The following is a 9,176-nucleotide window of genomic DNA, read 5'->3' as shown; positions in this document are numbered from 1 at the left end:
AAATTACTTTATAGAAATAGAAGCGTTTGGCCCTTGACTACTGCCTCAAAAATTCCTGGATGAAACGAGGTCATTTTATAAGAAAATGTCCTTGAGACTGTTTGGGCTTGTTTACTCTTACTGCCAGCTCTTGAATGGGAAGGTCAAGTTGGTGTTCCTTCTGGGCTTACTAATTATATGCATGAAACCTGAGAGTGACTCTTAGCCGGAGAGTTAGGGTTGTAACTTTAAAATCGGTTTAAAGTGGGTAATATAATCAAATTTTTGTCTAAATTTAGGTGCTAATCAATGAGAAATATCCCGCAGGGTTCATTCTCTACATCCTTTGAGTTTGGTAGTGTCAGTTTGATCTGGTGTCTTTTCGTATATTTTTGATCGGAAGCTTTCCATACTTACTGAAATTTTCCATTGGTTGTCTTATTTTTCAGTGTTGTTGAGTAATTAACTAAAGCTAAATACTTAGAGAAAGAGAGAGATAGATCTGTACACGCTTCATGCAACAGCTCAATTTTTTAAAATGCTAGATTGTAGCTCTCATAGATACCGTAACAGAGAGATTCTGCCTTTTTGTACATAGACTGATGAGGGCCCAAAAGTTGGCTGGGGCAAGGCATCTATAAGCTTGTTCACCAAGAGCTGCTCGTTTTTGTCACATTTTCACACTACTGCATGAGGAATTCAGGCTCAGCAGCTGATGAATTGAAAATAATTTTACCCTCACATCCTTATTCTCTCAACTGCTGTTTAAGTCTTGAAATAACAGAAATTATGCACTGGTACAGTCATGATGAAGCAACTAGTGTTACTTACTACCAGATACACTGTACCTGATTCAGATCTGCAAAAACAAGAAGGAAAAATACCAAGTCACCAAAAAGAATGTGCTCTTTTATCTTCTCTTAATCTTCAGATGTGGATATTATGCATCTTTAGTAATCCTGCAAAGGTACATTTTATAGCTAGTGAACTCTGATTTAAAGCTTTGAAAGGTAGTATTACCAGTGCTTGTCACTGTTCGGCATTATCTTTAGATGTGCTCCTTTTAAAAAATCTTTTTTTGTAACAACTGATTCTTAAAATATTTTTTTTTCTTTGGTCCCTTCTGCATCTCTTACTCATAGAGGAAATCTGATCTGCTGCAGCACGGAAACATCAGTGATGACCATGGCGAGACAAATTCCTTAGGGAGCTGCCTGTAAGTCTGATCAACATTTAAGATGAAAAGTTTTGCATTTTCTTTGGCAGGATGTTACACACAGAGTTTATCTGTATGAGGCAATTGCTGAGGCAATAAGGGAATATTCAGGAGCACAAGCCTCTGCTTCGAGTAGGTGAATAAGCACAAAGAAAGGAATCATCTTGTAAAGACTTTTTTTTTTTTTTCCCCTCCACAACTTCTTAAAAATATGATCAGTCTTTGAGACTCTCTAAATCATGCCTAATTGAAAACCTGTTCTCCCAGGATGATGATTACAGCAAGTAGACCCCCCTTCTGGGATACAGTGGTTCAGCAGCGGAAGGCTGGGAGAATAAGCATTTTGTACTTTTGTTACTTCACTGTGTGACAGTCAAGCAGTGCAGCGATCAATAGAAAATCCTTCTGGAGCACAGGGGGTGGTGACATGTAGGGTTGGAAAGTGTGGATAAGCAGAAACAGAAATGGTGAGGGAAAGAAAAAAAAGAGGAAAAGTGGTAGTATGAAATCAAGGGAGGCAAGGACAGAGGGCAGTGTCTGGACAGCAGTTAACAGGAGAAAGACAGACTTTGGGTTACCCGCTACATGATGATGTAAGTGGGCTTGCAGAGGACATCAAGGCATGATGCTTTCAGCTCTTTTTCTCAAATACTCTGGAGAAAAACCTGAAATATCCAGGTCTCAGTAACCTATAAATCTTCAAAGCAAAGTAGGTTTGTCTGCACCCTCTAGTGGTCTCGACAGAAAAGACATTTTTACCCAACTAATTTTGCACTAGATCTATTTGTGGGAACCAGTCATACCCTGGTCTTTAGCTTGTCTGACACATCTGTAATAATTGTTCTCAGCCTCTGAAATAGGATGGCTACATCCAAGCACCTTTCTAGGAATGGACTTTGGTCTATGATAACTCCTAAACTACACGAGGTGGTTGTGTGGGACCCAGAGTTTAAGGGAGCATTAGTTGGTGTGAAATAAAACTGTTCCAGAATTGTAACAGCCCGAGGAACTGAATTTGATGGCCTGAGCCCAAGTTCTGACAGCATTTATTTTACTAATATTAACATACCCTTCATGTAGTAACATCTCCCTTGTGCACCTGGTATAGTCCTCAGTCTCCTAAGTATAAATATTACAGAAGAATACTTCAGTACAAAAAATCAATCAACAGCTCATTCAAGAAGGAAACCATTGCCTGTGTCCTTGATCAGTTCTCATATGCCTGCTGCTGAAGGACACATCTAACTGAGGTAGGACTGCAGGAAAAGGCAAAGTAGCCTTGTGATTTTAGTGACTGAATGATGTCCTGGAAAATGAGATCCTGCCACTGATTCTGCCTGAAATTCTTGTGTGATGCTGAGAAAAGGGCACCTCCATAAGAAAAGGCTACAAGATAAATGCCTGAAATGGAGCTGGGTGGAACTTCAGAGCTCCAATTGAGGACAATTCTTACAGAGCCTCTGACTACTGGGGAATTATATTCTAGTAGTTGCTTCTCATAACATAAGATAGCAGTACTTAGGATAGCAGTACTTAAGATACTTAAGGACAAATAGAGAGCAGATAACCATTTACAATTATAGAGCAATTAGATTTTGACAGGACTGAGAGAGCTGGCCTGGTGCCAGTAAGGAGCATGCTTAAATCAAGTCAGTAACACTGTTTCTTCTTTAGAAATACAAGTACTTTCTTTTCAGACACAGTTGAGGAGTAGGAAACAGTGTAACTCCTCCTCTAGAGCACTCTCCTAGGAGAAAGAGCATGCACATTCAACACTCTCTTTGGAAAGTATTTAAAGACTTATCCACCTCTTTCCTTGCTAGCTAGAAAGCACACTAGCTGTCACAGTCTGGGCTGATTTGCATCTGGCCAGCTGAAGCTGGAAGAGCAAGCAGTGGTCACTGGACTAAAGAGGAGCAGATGCCTGAAATATTGTTCAGCTAGAAGGCAAAAGACCTCATCTCTAGTCCATCTTCAAAGACACTGTTTCACATTAAGTAGTCACTGGATAACCTCAAAGGCCAGTCTAAAGAGTAGATACAAGGCCATGCCCACTACCTTACAGTTGATGACTGCCCCTGTCACTAGGCTAGAGAATCTCTTGCCCTCCTGCAGTGTGTTTTCATCTTTCCCTGAGTTGTCATACCTATAACTTTTTTATTGCACATCTTTGATGTGAAATATGGGTGGTGCCCAACAGCTCTGTGGTTAAAACAATCTTCTGCTCAGATAATAAGTCCCCTGGTCAGACTTGGGAGGCAACTTGAGACATCAATTTCCTGACCTTAACCACTAGTCTATCATTTAAACAGGGAAGGGAAGTGTTTCTCTTCTATCAACCATCTTAAAAGATTGTAGCAAATCATATTCAGTCCTCAGAAAGAAAAGGCAACAGGGAATTTTCATAAAGGGAATCTTCACAAACTGGTTCAAGGTTCAAGTCTCTGAGTAGTTCTTCTGTGAGAGAGAGGATGTTCTGTGAGACTCATTAAGATTTTTTTTTCCCAAGTTTTCATGTTTCCAAGGCTCATCCATAGTCTCTTCCAGATAACCTATGTGTGTGGCACGTGAAGAGCACTGACATTGCACTGTTCCTCATAATTTTGCTGATCCTCTTCTGAGACACCTATGTCTTCGCTGGAGCCTTAATCCTTCCACTCATGTGGTGTTTATCTTACAGAGTCTGAAATCCTGTTTCAGATCTGGCTTCAAGGGGTTAAGCTTTCAGAAACAAGCACTAACTCTGAGTTCCTCATTTTCAAATGCTTATTAAAAGACACCTGGGTCTGACTTGCAGAAGTATTGAGTACTCACAGATCCAGATATAGTCAATAGAAATGTGGCCTTGAAACAGTAACATTTTATGTAATGCCAAAAACTCTTAGAAATCAGGTTCTAGGCAACTCAGGGCCTCCATTCCTCACTTTTCTGCTTGCAATATGGAGTTAAATAATCTTCATATTAAAGGAGGCAGCAAAGAAGAAATTTGCAGGTCTTTTTGAAGTACTTTGATGATACAGAACTGGATGCCACAGAAATGCCCTTAAATAAATTATTTATTTGATGTTGAGGACAAAAGTTTGAACAGTGCACTGTACATATGGAATAGTGTCACTCATTGAACAATGAAGAGAAAAAAGTCTAAATCCTTCTGATGGCGTATTTTGTCTTTGAAAAATTGCTGGGTGGGTACTGGTTCCAACAAAGATCAAATGGAAATGGTCAGGCCAGACTTGTCCATTTTCTTGGCAGCTGGGTTGGCTGGCTCTCTTCAGCTTGTTGACTTCCAGCTTTTCACTAGTAGGACCATTAAACTGTAAAGCAATCAGGGGAACCTGGTGATGCAATTCTGGCTCCCAGGCTCTTCAGTTGTTTATTTGTCCAGGCTTATAAAGCAGCAAACTTCTGAGATATACAAGCATTGTGAGTATCTTGACAAGGGAGGAAAAGAAAACATTTTCATAAAGGACACCCTCTCAATCCTAGGTCTCTGCAAAACTGACAATCTCAGTTGCACAGTGCTTGTGGTCATTAGCAATACACAGTCAAAAAGTTTGCAGCTAACAGAAGTTGGCTGATAGCACAAGACTATGAGACTAAGTTAAGCAGGAGCAAGATGAGGCTCTTAAGGTTAACTAAACACTGCTTTGCACATTGCACTTAACATCTCCTTATCAGCCCAATTCGTGACCTAAATCTGTACATGTTTGTAAAAAAAAAAATATATTTGGAACCCCCTCTTTCACATGAAGACATGCCTTCTCATACACACATTTCTTCTATGGGACATAAAGATATCATTAATACCTGTAAAAGGATGAAGAATGAGGTTTCCTGCTAGGTGTCTGTCTTTCATGATCTCAGTAATTCTCTGCTGTGTAAATACATAACCTTAAAATCTGGTCTTGGTGGATAAAATAGCCTCACAAACTCATGACTGACATATTTCAGGTTCAGCATATGTTAAATGCTTGAGATTTTAAATCATATACACTTATGAAAGCTTTTTTTAGCTTTTGAAATGAAAAGTTTTCCATCAACACTCGTTAGAGAAACTAACAGGACATGGTGCAGTTTTACATGTTATGGTAGGCTGATAGGTTTGCTTGACTTGCACATCTATTCCTGGTAATGTTTGTGGGCTGTCTTACATGACTACATGATTACCCCCAGAGGAGAGAGGCAGAGATCATAACTGATCTGGATATCAGTAACACAGATGGTTGATCTACCCTTGGCTTGAAAATGTTTACACGGAGTGGGGTGGATTCTCAGCACCTCCCAGTTTTTGCTGCTGCAGTATGAACTTTGAAGTCTCTCACAGAAGTGCCTGAGGATCACTTTGTTATACAGGGAACACAGGCATACAGAAAGATTATTCCTATTCCATTTAGCAGTAAGAAAGCAGAGAAAGATAAATTGTACTACAGAAGCATTGGCTTCTTTGGTTGTGCCTACTCTTCTGTTTGCTCTAACTTGTCTTTGGGACCAGTGTAGTCATGAGTGTACAAGGAAAAATAGGTGGTTAGAAATATCTTTGCCTGCTTCTAAAGAGCGTGAGGGAACCTGGGGATTTGACTTCATCACATTTGAAATAAAAACCGTAGAGTTGGAGCTTGACATTGACAAAAATTTTATGGTTCAGACTAGCATGCTACAGGAGCTGTAAATGATTCTCTACCCTCACCTGCCTCAGCTAAGAAAAAAAGGTCTCACCTTCCATATTATCAAGTGCTTAAACTTCTCTAGAAGGAAAGAAAGAAGGAAAGAAGGAAAGAAGGAAAGAAGGAAAGAAAGAAAGAAAGAAAGAAAGAAAGAAAGAAAGAAAGAAAGAAAGAAAGAAAGAAAGAAAGAAAGAAAGAAAGAAAGAAAGAAAAGAAAGAAAGAAAGATTGATTTGTTCATAAAGGACGGTCCAGAAATGCATTAGAAATAAAGTCACACTTCTATATCAGAGATATTTTTGTGTCCGGCTGTGGGCCCAAGAGAGCTGAATGCTAAATGCTCTCACTTCCTGTTGCTTCAGTGGAAGATAAATGTATTCACTAGGTCTTGGTCCATTCATAAATTGGGTCTGTCGTGTTAAATCAAGCAGGATTTGGTGTAGGATTTGCAGACCAGTTTCTGTGACGTCATTAAATACTCTGCCATTGCTACAATTCTATTTCTTTGATCTCAGGCTGAGAAAGGGAGGAACGAGAGATATTTTGATCAATTAGCATTAGAATCACAGTGGCATTCTCCCGATAGGGGAGATAACACCAACAAGCTCTCCAGTAGCTCTGTGGACCGTAGTAAACACTAGCCTATTTTCTTCCTACAATTCTGTGACTTACAGTAGATTGGTATACAGTGAAGATGGACATTATTTTCATTGCATATGTCTACAAACTTCTCCTGAGTTATTATGGCCATAACACACAGAAAACCATATGCAGCTGTAGAAATCAGGGAAAGGAACCAAAAACATTAGGTGGAATTGTAAATGTTTGAATTGGATGAAAGTGGCTTTTGTCCAATTGTCCAAATATTTTTATTCAATGCACAGAAACTTAGTTAATCTTGGGACCTACACCTTTTAACAGATATGGCTAAAATTACCCAAGATGTTCTCATTTACTGAGGGAGAGAGGGGAAATAGAGTCTTGTGATATACACCAAATATCCTTTTCAGTCAAAGCTGAACAGCAGCCAGGCTCAGTAGTTGTTTGGGTTTTGTTTATATTCTTGCTTCTAAAATAATGATAAAGTGAACAAGTGGAAGTGTTTGGTGCCTGCTCTGGCTGACTGTCACCCAGGACTCCCGCATCCCCTTCTGGATTCTCGCAAATCACATCCTTCCCCTACAGATGAGGCCATATGCCCACCCACAAACTTTATTTGTCAGGTAAGAAGGTGTACTGAAAAAAACAAACCACCTTTCACTTTTAAGCGCAAGCAGCCTGCGCTGTTTCTGTGAACAGTATTTATTGACTGGCTGATAGAAAGCATTGCCTGGCCCAGGCCCAGCATCTTGGTGCACGTTATCCCCATGGTGGTCCACAGAGTCCTGGCCTTCCTTTTCTACAGCTCAGTGCCATTGTGCCCTTTTACTTTCTGCTGAGAATAAGGCAAACAACCAAGCCTCCCCTGAAATAGATCCAGTCTGCACTTTCTGTGTCAACATTAATGCCTCAGTGCTCTCCTCCGGAGGAGGAGGAGAAATGTGCTGTAGTGTCTATCTTGTGGGTGCTTATTTCCTTTTTCAAGATCTGAGCTGAAGCTTAATCCTTTTGATGTGTAGCCATCAAAGACCGTGAAGATAGCAACTTGCAGTGGTGCTCATAAATAAAAACCTTACAGACTGTTACGTGCTCTCTTACTGCTTCATCCACAAGTGTTAAATGGAAGCTTACAGCAGTTAAACTACTAAATAGTTCTGAAGATCAAGATTAAATATTTTCAATGTTGCCTATTTATTTTATATTAATTTTATCCACATTTATTTCACTTATGAAATATATTAATCCTAAACCATCCCTAATCTAGGTCCTTTTCCATGACCGCTAACACTGGTAAGACACAGTGCTGTAGATTTTGGCAATGCCCTGCATACAGACAGTTGCAAATGACAGCAGGTTTTTGAACATACATCTCTAAGAGACAGTGACTTTAGCATTAGGACTCTTTTTTCTGTGCTAGGGCTGCAAAGATCATACTGCTGCTGAATCACTACTGTCAATGATGACAAATAACAAGAGTATTTCCCCAGTGGAAAGCCAGCATAGCATTCTTAGATCAGAATTATGATGTAAATGTTCTTTGCAAATCAGTTTGTTTTGTCTTTTTGACACTGCCAGTCCAGCTGTCCTTATTACTGCACTTGTTCTGTTTTATATGCTTTTGATCTAACAGTTCTCAAAGTAAATAACTGGGTAGAAAAGATAATGCTACCCTATAGTGGAAGGGTTTGGAAACCAACCTCTCTTCTCATTATTAGAAATATTCCCTTCACTTCATGTTTCAGTCTGGGTGGGTGAGAAACCTGTGCTTATTCTTTGCCTAAACCTGCAGAGTTTCCAATTCTGAAGTTCCCATTACAGTTTCCACTAGTTCTGAATACCCCTACCCCCCAAAAAATCCCACCTAGTCTGGGGCTCTTCTGTGTTGTTCGTTTACACTCTGTTTAAAATGTTATCAAGTATTTTTTAACTTTTTGTATTCTTCAAAGCAGATTGTTTCAGCCACTACTTCCTCATTTCTCCTCCCTTCCTCTTAACTCTTCAATATACAGTCTCTTAGATACTCGTGCTTTTTTTCTTCATTTACAGTCTATGAATAAGTTGATCTGTGCATCTTTCCACCCAAATGGGAGAATGAAAGCCAAGCAAATTTTCAGGTAGCTTCTCATCAGAAAAGCAAGATGGTGTTGAAGAGGTGACAACAATTTGGTAAGGAATGGGGTTTTGTCAGGCTTTTATCACCAAGAATCTCATGGTCTTCTCATTCATCCTTCTAATAGTGTTTTATTTGACAAGCCTACATCACACACTGCATTGTAAGTATCAGGATTACTTGCTATCTGCCACCACACAACACTAAAAAAGACCTGATCATCTGCTCCTTTCCTCAAACCCTGTCCTTTACAGCGATGCATCCACATATCCACTGATTTGAGTCATACCAGCAACGACAGGTTGTCACAAGAGATAGCTGAGGTCTTGTGCTGGGGTGAGGAGGTGTGCGTGAACTACTCCATATACATCCTATGGGCCTAATTCTGTTAAAAAAGCATTAGGTTAGTCTCTGCTCTGAGGCCAACCTGCCCCACCCACATTGTAACTCCCTGAGCCCAGCTTTCATTTTCACTCAAGTCCTTTTCTCTAGCCTTAAAGTGGGGAAAACAGCTTCCTAGGTATCTTCCTGTGTAACTGCCCCTCTCAATAGGTAAATGACTCAGTTAATTACAAAATCTTTATACTGTTCTTCTCCCATCCCAGCCT

The 9,176-nt window shown here is 39.9% G+C and overlaps 1 protein-coding gene across 1 annotated transcript in view; it reads left to right on the top strand.

The window, feature by feature from the left end:
- Positions 1-1,121: 1,121 nt before the first annotated feature.
- Positions 1,122-9,176, top strand: part of P2RY8 (P2Y receptor family member 8) — a 30,183-nt gene continuing 22,128 nt past the window's right edge. The window contains exon 1 of the mRNA XM_026849703.1: positions 1,122-1,195. The gene's annotated coding sequence lies outside the window, so the exon portion shown is untranslated. The remainder of the gene's footprint in view (positions 1,196-9,176) is intronic.

The sequence above is a fragment of the Athene cunicularia genome (genome assembly GCF_003259725.1).
Source record: "Athene cunicularia isolate RWA chromosome 1 unlocalized genomic scaffold, athCun1 chr1_part1, whole genome shotgun sequence".
Classification (NCBI taxonomy): domain Eukaryota; kingdom Metazoa; phylum Chordata; class Aves; order Strigiformes; family Strigidae; genus Athene; species Athene cunicularia.
This window is presented reverse-complemented; position numbering and strand designations above follow the sequence as displayed.